Here is a 12,187-nt window from a genome sequence, read left to right on the forward strand (position 1 = left end):
ACTATAGTCTTCACTTAACGTTATGAAATACAAAGTATAAACATCTAATACGGTGTACTGATACATACTGGCTTTCAAATACTGTATTATTATTATTATTATTATTATTATTATTAGAATTACTTGCTAAGCTACAAACCTACCTTATTGCCTTATTGCCTTATTTTTTGTTTGGGTTCCCCCAGGTCCCTCAGTGTGAGGCACCTCGTATATCCACCAGAGAGTTGCTAATACATCTTCCGGTGTATTTTGCATCTTCCAGTCTTGGATGGTCTGGGATGCATCTTAGGTATTTATCGAGCTGATTTTTAAACGCATCTACGCTCACTCCTGATATGTTTCTTAGATGAGCTGGCAGCACATTAAATAGTCGCTGCATTATCGATGCTGGTGCGTAGTGGATTAATGTCCTGTGCGCCTTTCTCAGTTTACCTGGAATGCTTTTTGGTACTATTAATCTACCTCGGCTTGCTCTTTCTGATACTTTAAGCTCCATGATGTTTTCAGCAATTCCTTCTATTTGCTTCCATGCTTGTATTATCATGTAGCGTTCTCTTCTCCTTTCTAGACTGTATAGTTTTAAAAATTGCAGTCTTTCCCAGTAATCAAGGTCCTTAACTTCTTCTATTCTAGCAGTATAGGACCTTTGTACACTCTCTATTTGCGCAATATCCTTTTGGTAGTGTGGGTACCATATCACATTGCAGTACTCGAGTGTACTACGCACATAAGTTTTGTAAAGCATAATCATGTGTTCAGCTTTTCTTGTTTTAAAGTGTCTGAATAACATTCCCATTTTTGCTTTACATTTAGCCAACAGTGTTGTTATTTGGTCGTTGCATAACATATTCCTATTTAAAATTACACCAAGGTCTTTAATTGCTTCCTTGTTTGTGATTGTCTCATTATTAGGTCCCTTGTATGCATACACCATTCCTTCTCTGTTTCCATAATTTATTGATTCGAATTTATCGGAGTTAAATACCATCCTATTTATCTCCGCCCATTCATATATTTTGTTTAGATCTCTTTGTAGTGAGTTCCTATCTTCATCACAAGTAATTTCTCTACTTATTCTTGTGTCATCGGCGAAACTTCTCACTACAGAGTTTTCAACATCACATTCTATGTCTGAGATCATAATAACAAATAGCAGTGCAGCTAATACCGTACCTTGGGGCACACCAGATATTACCTGGGCTTCATCTGATTTCTCGTCATTTGCAACCACTATCTGTTTTCTGTTTTGCAGGAATTCTTTTACCCATTTTCCTATCTTTCCCACAATATTATGCTTTCTCATTTTTTTTCTCCAATATGTTATGGTCTACCTTGTCAAAGGCTTTTGCAAAATCTAGATAGATCACATCTGTGTCTTTTTCATTTATCATATTATTGTATATGTTTTCATAGTGAGCTATCAGTTGGGTCTGTGTACTTTTTCCAGGTACGAAACCGTGTTGACCCATATTAAACAAATTATTTTTGACCAAATGGTTCATTATTTTCTTTTTTATTACCCTCTCATACACTTTCATAATATGTGATGTTAGACTAACAGGTCTATAATTGCTTGCCTCTAGTCTTGATCCACTTTTGAAGATAGGGGTTATATAACCTAATTTATGTTTAACATATATCTCGCTCATATCTATACTCTGTCTTAGCAGTATTGCAAGTGGCTTCGCGATAGTGTTTGCAGTTTTTTTTAACAAAATCGCTGGAACTCCATCTGGTCCGGCTGCCGATCCATTTTTAATTTCGTTTATAGCCGTGACAATATCTGCTTCATTAATATATATATCCGTTAGATATTCAACATTTTCTTCTCTCATTTCTGTTTCATTATTCTCATTCGCAATTCTTGGCGTGAACTCACTCTTATATTTTTCTGCTAATATGTTGCATATTTCCTTTTTTTCATTCGTTAGCCGTCCTTCAATTCTTAGAGGGCCTATTTCTATTCTCCTTTTATTCATCTTTTTTGCATAGGAGTAGAGTACTTTGGGGTTTCTTTTTATATTTTGAAGTGTCCTTTCTTCTAAGTCCCTTTTTTCATTTTTTTTCGACTGTATAATCTTTTGTTCTGCATTTTCTATCTTACATTTTATTTCCCTCATTTTCCACACATTTTTTTCTTTTGCAAGATTTTTCTTCCACTTTTTAATTTTCTGAAATAAGATCCTTCTGTCTCTTGGTATGCACGTCTTTTGTTTATTGTTTTTTTTCGGTACATATTTTTCAACAATTTTCTCCAGTATTTTGTACAGTATATCCGTATTTACCTGTATATTATCACTTATAAATACATTTTTCCATTCTTTATTCAGTTCTTCATTTATTTCTGACCATTTTATATTCTTACTGTAAAAGTTATATTTTCCATATCCTTCCCAAAGTTTTGTGCTTTTATTAATTCTGTGATCACTTGCTTTGGAATGAACTATCAATTCTATGACATTGTGGTCTGAAATTCCCGTGTTATACACTATTATTTCTTTAACATAATTCACCTCATTCACAAATACTAGATCTAGGACATTTTCCTTTCTTGTTGGAATGTGGTTTATTTGTTGCATATTATGTTCTAATAGCATATCTTGAAGCTTTTCAAATTGCCTCTTATCTTCTGCGCTACTATTACTATCTTTTTTATATGTATATATACAACCACTTTCTTCTATCCGTTCTTTCCAATCCACGAAAGGAAAGTTAAAATCTCCGGATAGGAGTATATTCCAGTCTTTATGGTTTCTACATATATCATCTATTTTTTCTAGTATTATGTCAAACTCCTTAGTGTTTGGGGGTCTGTAAACTACAATATTCATTAGTTTTTCAAATTCAAATTCTACCGCAATCAATTCACATTCTGTGTTGCTGTATTTTTCACATACTTTTCCTTGATTTATGTCTCTTCCATATATTGCGGTTCCCCCTTGATTCCTATTTTTTCTGTCTGATCTATAAGTTTGGAAACCCTTTATCTGGTCATCACTGCCAGTCTCTTGGGAATACCATGTTTCACTTATATTTAATATATCTATTTTTTCAATTTGGGTTAGTTCTTCTAAGAACTCTATTTTCCTTTTAGAGTTACTCGTGACTAAACCCTGTGCATTCATTACTATTATGGTTTGTGTTTCATCCCCATTATTTAATATTGGTAATAATATGGATTCTCCCATGCTTCCTTCCTGTTCTGATATGATGTTCTTTTCTTCATTTCCCGGAATTCTGCCATTAAAAAATCCAACTTTTCTATTATATTTGCTCTTTCGCCTTCATATTTATTTGTGTGTGTATACCTGCAACTGTCCCCATATCTGCACCAACCCCTGGCATTATAGATGCATTCTTTGTAGTTGGGCTCTAAATGTGCAGGTTTGGGTTGAAAGCCCTCATATCTTGGGGCTCTTGGTTCAAAGCGCGGTATATACACGGCCTGCTTTTTTGTTTCTTTTTTTGTTTCTTTTTTGCTTTCATTTTTCTTTTCAGTTTGCTGAGTTTTCTTACTTTCATTCATGGTTGCAGGATGCATATATCGACATTTTTTGTTGTAAATGCATCCTTTTCCTTCTTTTAGGTTTTTGCATATTTTTGGATGGAGATCTCTGCATTCGTCTCCATATCCGTCTAAATACGCACATTTACCATATATTTCATAATTATGGCATATCTTTGGATGCTTGTAGTAGCATCTTTCGCCAAATCTGCAATTCCCTCTTTTCAGCATATTGCAGACTATATCCTTCTTTTCTATTTTTTCTTGTTCTTGCTCTTCCCTAAAATTATGTAGGTCCGGGTAGAGTCTCTTGGGTCTATTATTTGTTTCCATCTGGTAATTTATTTCTTCATAAGTATGTTGTTGGATGGCATCATAGGTTATATCAATGATTTCTTCTGCATCCTTACACATATCCTGTTCATTGTTCTCTTCTTCTTCTTTTTCTTCTTCTTCTTCTTCTGTTTCTTCTTCTTCCTCTTCTTTATCTTCAACTATTTGCAGATTTAGTCTCGACTTAATTATATTTTCTATCCAGACTAAGCATGTTGAGCAGAATACCTTTGTGTCTTTATTTTTTATTTTTTGCTGTATTTCAGCACATGTGGGATGTGTTGGGACATGACAGGCATCACATTTTCTAATCAATTGTTGAGGATTATTAATGGAATACCATATCTTACATGTATTACACCATTTTGGCATTCTTTTTCCCATTGCATCAATCAGCATATTCACCATATTGGACTTCTTATTGTTCTTTGATGGAATGTGTTGATTGATGTAGACTTTCTTTATAAGTCTCTTTATCACTTGGATTTTCTTTGGAATTTCTTCTGTTATTTTGCTGATGTTTTCCGCAGATTTGCTCCAGTTTATTGGATCATATTGTTTCAATATGTCTGCGAATATTTTTCCGTCACATTGGTTGACGTTACTAGTGACCTCTGTTATCAGACGGTCGAGCTCCTGTTTCGCCAACTCATGGAATTTATTTTTGCTGAGTCCAGCGATGTCTCTCCAAGCCTTGCCCGTGTTGTACATAGCCATCTTGATTAGATTTTTAGTAATTCACAAGATAACTATTCTATGCCGACGTTTTATCCCACTTCTCCGACCTCAAACTAATCACTGACTATTCACGAAAACTTGTAGCTATATTGCACTCGATAGCCTTTTGTTATCCGCGTTAAATCATGATATTTATAGGGTCGCAAAAGTGTAATCACTAACCGGCACACAGATACAAAACTGATTCAATTTAGAAAGTCCTATTGGAAAAGCAGGATGCTATAAGTCCACGGACTCCAACAGGGAAAATAGCCCAGTGAGGAGAGGAAACAAGGCAAAACAAAATATTTTAAAAAACAGTAACATTAAAATAAATATCTTCTATATAAACTATACAAACTTTAACAATACAAAAGGAAGAGAAATAACCAAGAATAGTGTGCCCAAGTGTACCCTCAAGCAAGAGAACTCGAAAGAATTCTGATATCAAATTATCGTAAACTAGAAAAACACTCCAAGAGTGTAGAACTCCGCCACGGCAGATGATTTCTCGAAACCAGCCTGCCTTTCCCAGAATCAATTCAAGCGTATTAGAAGTCTGTGTGAATACGATGTGCGAACTTGGGGTTAATTCGGTCGACCTTTTGCTCGACCTTGACCTCGACCTTTGACCTAGGACTTTCTAAATTGAATCACTTCCACGTCTCTACATAACAATTAATCCCTGAAAGTTTCACTACTCTAGGAGTAAAACTGTGGCCAGGAAGTTGTTCACAAGGAAACAAACAAACGGACACAAACAAACGGACAAATTGGAGCAAAAACAACATATCTGTTGTTCACAAGGAAACAAACAAATGGACAAACTGGGGCGAAAACAACATATCCCATTAACTGAAAGATCTATTTTAACAGTGTTACTGATCTTATAATGTTTGATATTAAATATTCATTACTTCTCGTGTAGTTTTTTTATTCATTATTTTCTTTCATCGCTAGATTATTTTTCCCTTTAGCAGTCCGCTTGGGCTTATAATAAGCATCCTGCTTTTCCAACTAGGGTTGTAGCTTAGCTAATATATAATACGTGGAACTTCGCTAGCCCATTGGAAGATAAGGTTAAGTTTTGTAAGGGCATGTTTTGATGGGTGAGGTTAATTATTATTATTATTATTATTATTATTATTATTATTATTATCATTACTTGCTAAGCTATAACCCAAGTTGGAAAAGCAGGATGCTATAAGCCCAGGGACCCCAACAGGGAAAATAGCCCAGTGAGGAAAGGAAAAAAGGATAATAAAATATTCTAAGAAGAGTAACAACATTGAAATAAATATATCCTATATAAACTATTAAAACTTTAACAAAACAAGAGGAAGAGAAATAAGATAGAATAGTTATAGATATAGTTATATTAGTTGAACATAGATTAGATTACTTAAAACCTAGTTGGGTTGTGTTAATTCAGTTAAGAAGGCTATATGGCGATTTGCTATTAACTACATTAAGTTTCTTTTCGCTTTTTCACAGAAATTTATCTTTAGCCAAAAAAAAAAAGAAAAAAAATTGAAATCTTAGTTGGAGAATCAAGTTGTATTTGTGATAAAGTGCGCATGGTCTGTTTAAGTGAGTATCACTGTTGTGTAATGTATTTTTAATGATTTGCACATGGTCTGTTTATGTGGATATCACTGTTATGTGACGTATTTGTATTAAAGTGCACACAATCTGTTTATATGAATATCATTATGTGACATATTTGTAAGAGTTCACATGGTCTGTTTATGTGGATATCACTGTTATGTGACGTATTTGTATTAAAGTGCACACAATCTGTTTATATGAATATCATTATGTGACATATTTGTAAGAGTTCACATGGTCTGTTTATGTGGATATCACTGTTATGTGACGTATTTGTATTAGAGTGCACACAATCTGTTTATATGAATATCATTATGTGACGTATTTGTAAGAGTGTGCACAGGGTCTGTTTAAGTGAGTATCACTATTGTGTGACGTATTTGTAAGAAAGTGCACATGGTCTGTTTATATGAATATCATTATGTGACGTATTAGTAAGAAAGTGCACATGGTCTGTTTATATGAATATCATTATGTGACGTATTTGTAATAAACTGCACATGGTCTGTTTATATGAATATCATTATGTGACGTATTTGTAATAAACTGCACATGGTCTGTTTATATGAATATCATTATGTGACGTATTTGTAAGGAAGTGCACTTGGTCTGTTTAGGTAAATATCACTGTTGTGTAGCTCTACAGCGCATGCGTGGTCTGACCATTTACACAACATCACCCCCACTGACTTACGCATTCATTCATCTTTCTTTCGTTACAAATGCCATTAAAGAGACCTACACATTTGTAACCCATCCGTATCTCCTAACGCAATAACTTACGCATATGTACAAAAGGCCCTTCGATGTCCAAATACGTTTCGTCTTGTATCATCTGATGCATCTCCTCTTTGGACTTGGCTTGGTAACAGAGCGAGTCGAAATTTTTCGCAATGGACACCATCGCGTTTTTCTGCAAGGATTCTGGCTGGTTGCGACGAGGCATTGCTGATAGGAGAGATTACACTAGTGGAGGAAGTTTGATAGTAACTGGAGATATCACCAATGGAAAGATACCACTAGTGGAAAAAGTCTAATAGTAACTAGAGGTATCACCAGTAGAGAGTCTGATAGTATCTAGAGATATCACCAATGGAGAGATGCCACTAGTGGACAAAGTCTGATAGTAACTAGAGATATCACTGATGGAGAAAGTCTGATATTAACTACAAATATCACTGGTGGAGAAAGTCTGATATTTACTAGAAATCTCACCAGTAGAGAAAGTCTGATAGTAACTATGGATATCACTAGTGGAGAAACTCTTAATAGTATCTAGAGAGATCACCTGTGGAAAAGTCTGATAGTTACTAGAGATATCACCAGCAGAGAAAGTCTGAAAGTATCTAGAGATATCACCAGTAGAGAAAGTCTAATAGTAACTAGAGATATCACCAATGAAGAAAGTATTGTTCTTTCCAAAGATTTTCAAAGAATTTCCTCGATATAAAATGAGAACAGACACTGATTTCTAGTTAGGGTATACTGACCACTTCCTGATTTCTTTGCACGGACCAAATTTCCGCCTAACCTTGAACAGCTAAAGGTCACAAGGTCATAATTTCTAGACCTTTTAATCATATAATTATAAATCTAATTAATCTAAACACTTTATTTTCCTTTCCTTCAATGCCCTTACTGCAAGAGAATATACTTTAATTCTTTCAACAGTTTGATGAATTATTTTCTAAATCACTAGAACCGTCTAGTTAGAAAGTCAACCAACCACCGACTGTCTGATTTCGAGTGTCCCTCTTCCCTCTCGCTAGACACGTTTCCGAGGGCATGATTCCTCTGGCACCCACTTACCTAAGGCATTCCTGGGCATTAAACAAACCTTCCCAACTCCCCCCCCACCCCCCTTCTCTCACCACCCCCACAAGCTGGCACTCGCTTAGTGCCTGGTTCACAGTGCCAAGATCTCTTAGAAACTTTTTTTTTTTAATTGGACCTGATTTTTCTTTCTTCTTTATTTATTTATTTATTTATTTTTATCATTATCATTATCATTATTATTATTATTATTATTATTTTCATTTTACGATTATGATTATGATTATTATTATTATTATTGTCAATAATAATAATGATGATAATAATAATAATAATAATAATAATAATAATATTATTATGATTATTATTATTATTGTCAATAATAATAATAATAATAATAATGATATTATTATTATTATCATTATTATTATTATTGTTGTTTTTGTTGTTGTTGTTGTTAGAACTGACGTATCTGTAACTTTTACTATCACATCATAATTCTTATTGTTAATTTTCTTCGTCACGACCGCATATTTTGACAATAATTTTTTACATTTTTAATCATATTGATTCTCTTATTACTCTTTTCACCTTCCCGTACCAATTCCCTGATCTTTAATCCCCTACTTATCATTCCCTTCTTTCACGATTTCGTTCATTCTTCCCATCTTCTTAACGCTTCTCTTCCCTCTCCTTCGCCTTTCTATTTTTCAGGCCACCACTAATACTGTCATGAGTGGTACAGCTGGCTTCATTAATCCCGGTACACTGACGTGTCCTCTGGCCTGATTGGCAACGTCTCTGCCTGGTGTTTGCCAGTCGGGGGTTCGAGTCCCACTCAGACTCGTTAGTGTCATTAGTGTCTGCAACCTTACCATCCTTGTGAGCTAAGGTTGGGGTGTTTGGGGGAGCCTATAGGTCTATCTGCTGAGTCATCAGCAGCCACTGCCTGGCCCTCCTTGGTCCTAGCTTGGGTGGAGAGGAGGCTTGGGCGCTGATCATATAATATATGGTCGGTCTATAGGGCATTGTCCTGATTTCTAGGGCAATGTCGCTGTCCCTTGCCACTGCCATTCATGAGTGACCTTTAAACCTTTAAACTGTACGTGTTAATCCAAGACCAGTTACTCATCATCCCTGCATTTTGCACTTTCTTACCCCTTGACTACTGATCGGGAAATCACTCGTGATTGAAGTTTGTAGAGTAAATATGTCAGAACGCATTTGTAAATATCCATACTGAATATTATTTTTGAGTGCAGAAATGTCTGCAGTTTCTTTTCTCTTTTATAACTAGCGTACACGACCCGTCAAAAACCACGGCTAAATATTACAGGTAGTTGAATCGGTGGAATTCCAAAAGTTCAAAATTTTAGCGAATGTTTTTATGTTGAACAGGCTGACATAAGTTTCTCTTGATAGTTTAAGTTATGAAAAGTTTATTTCAATGTGGTTCTGTACTTTATCTACTTTACATTAATTGGTTATTACTTTTCTTGTAATTTACTGGTTTCTTTATTTCATTTCCTCTTCCTTAGCCACTGGGCTTTTAGGATCCTGCTGTATCAAATAGGGTTGTAACTTAGCTAATAATAACAACAATAATAATAATAATAATAATAATAACAATATAGCTATTAATAATAATAATACTAATAATAATAATAATAATAATAATACTAAGGATAATAATAATAACAACAACAACAACAACAACAACAACAACAACAATAATAATAATAATAATAATAATAATAATAATTCGTGAATAATTTGCCAGCACTTGCATCAGTCTACACCTTTCTCAAAGGCTAAGCTTGCCTTGGGCGATATAATAACATCACGGAGAGATAGAAAAAGAGCGACATGTATACGAGAGCAAGCTAAAGCAGAGGATATTCTAACAACTTGTGTACATGGGCACGACATATGAGATTTGCAGACAATAGATGGACATAAAGAATAACAGAGATTGTATAGGAAGCAGGGGAAGGAAGAGAAGACGAAGGATCGACGAACTAAGGAAGTTTGCGGACATTGACTGGCACAAAAAGACCATAAATAGACGCAAGTGGAAGGACATATTTAAAGGTTTAAAGGCCGCTCATGAATGACAGAGGCAAGGAACAGTGACAATGCCCTAAAGACAGACCATATTACATATGATCAGAACCCAAGTCCCCTCTCCACCCAAGCTAGGACCAATGAGTGCCAGGCAATGGCTGATGATGACTCAGCAGATGGACCTATAAGCTAAGAAGGTCACAAAATACAAACATGCTATTTCTTGTCCAACCGGCAACCGGTTCTATTAACAATTAACAATGAAGTAAGCAGACAGGTTAATACAAATTGCTGTCAGTGTGAGGGGAGAGCGAAGATACAAAGGATAATATATACAAAAAAAAGAGAAAAGTCGTTACTATGTACGATCGTGTGACACACGGGTGGTACAGTAACGCACTAGGTCCCGGTAGGAAGGTTACAAAATACAAACATGCTATTTCTTGTCCAACCGGCAACCGGTTCTGTTAACAGTTAACAATGAAGTAGGCAGACGGGTTAATACAAGTTGCTGTCAGTGCGAGGGGAGAGCGAAGATACAAAGGGTAATAGATACAAAAAAGAGAAAAGTCGTTACTATATAAGCTCGTGTGACACACGGGTGGTACATTACCATTATTGGAATAATAAACTACGGCGTAGGTATTTCAAGTATTATAAGATAGACATAACCCGATATATATATACACACACATATATATATGTATATATATATATATATATATATATATATATATATATATATATATATATATATATATATATATATTATCATCATCATCAGTGCGAGGGGAGAGCGAAAAGACAAAGGATAATATATACAAAAAAAGAGAAAAGTCGTCACTATGTACAATCGTGTGACACACGGGTGGTACAGTAACTTGCAGATAATCTCCATAGGTTGAAAAACCAAGGAAAATGGACAAAGATCGCAGCTTTAAAGGAAAAAGGAGTAAAGTCCACCCATTAGTTAACTCATCTCCCTGAATAATTTAGAACCACTTATGCCTCCACGCCCACACAAGATTTGGCAGCTACCAGCAGAGAGATTAAAAACAAGTTAAGATGTATCAAAAGTTCGCTTAAAATAAAAAATATCTATTTTAACGTTGCTAATGATCTTAAAATATTCTATATTTGTCATTACTTATCATGTAGTTTATTTAGTTCCTTATTTCCTTTCCTCACTGGGCTATTTTACCTTGTTGGAGCCTTTGGGCTTTTAGCATCCTGCTTTTCAAACTAAGGTTGAGATATGTTAAAAGTTCGCTTAAAATAAAAAAAATATATTTCAACGTCGCTAATGATCTTAAAATATTTTATATTAGTCATTACTTCTCGTGCAGTTCATTTATTTCCTTATTTCCTTTCCTCACTGGGCTATTTTACCTTGTTGGAGCCTTTGGGCTTTTAGCATCCTGCTTTTCAAACTAAGGTTGAGATATGTTAAAAGTTCAATTAGAATAAAAAATAGATCTATTTTAACGTTGCTAATGATCTTAAAATATTTTATATTTGTCATTACTTCTCATGCAGTTTATTTATTTCCTTATTTCCTTTCCTCACTGGGCTATTTTACCTTGTTGGAGCCTTTGGGTTTTTAGCATCCTGCTTTTCAAACTAGGGTTGTAGCTTACCTAGTAATAATAATAATAATAATAATAATAATAATAATAATAATAATAAAAGAAAACGACACATTACGTTACGAGAAGCCCCATACTACTTAGTAAAATTTTCTTTTTTTTATTTCCATGAACAGGAGTTAATTTTCCACTAACAAACCTCTTAAAATAACATAAATGTACCCAGGAAGAAGCAAACACTCCAGAGAGAACCAAAAAAGAGAAGACCATCGCTACTTAGCAATTTCTTACTCTTTTGATTTCTATGAACAGATTTTTTTTTCACAAATAAATCCCTTAAAATAATCATAAGTTTACAAAGGAATCTTTTCGGATCTCCATGAATAGGATTCAGTTTTTCTTTTTGTTCCTCTTTTATTTTCACACATAAATCACAAATCCCTTAAAATGATCCTAAGTTTACACAGGAATATTTTCACAAATAAATCACAAATCCCTTAAAATAATCCTAAGTTTACACAGGAATCATTTCACAAATAAATCACAAATCCTTTAAAATAATCCTAAGTTTACACAGGAATCTTTTCACAAATAAATCACA

The 12,187-nt window shown here is 34.4% G+C and overlaps 1 pseudogene; it reads right to left on the reverse strand.

Annotated features, from left to right (window-relative positions):
* LOC137655615 (uncharacterized) overlaps nt 1-7,942 on the reverse strand; it is a 150,524-nt pseudogene extending 142,582 nt beyond the window's left edge.
* Between the last annotated feature and the right edge of the window lie 4,245 nt (nt 7,943-12,187).

Source organism: Palaemon carinicauda, chromosome 16 (assembly GCF_036898095.1).
Source record: "Palaemon carinicauda isolate YSFRI2023 chromosome 16, ASM3689809v2, whole genome shotgun sequence".
NCBI lineage: Eukaryota > Metazoa > Arthropoda > Malacostraca > Decapoda > Palaemonidae > Palaemon > Palaemon carinicauda.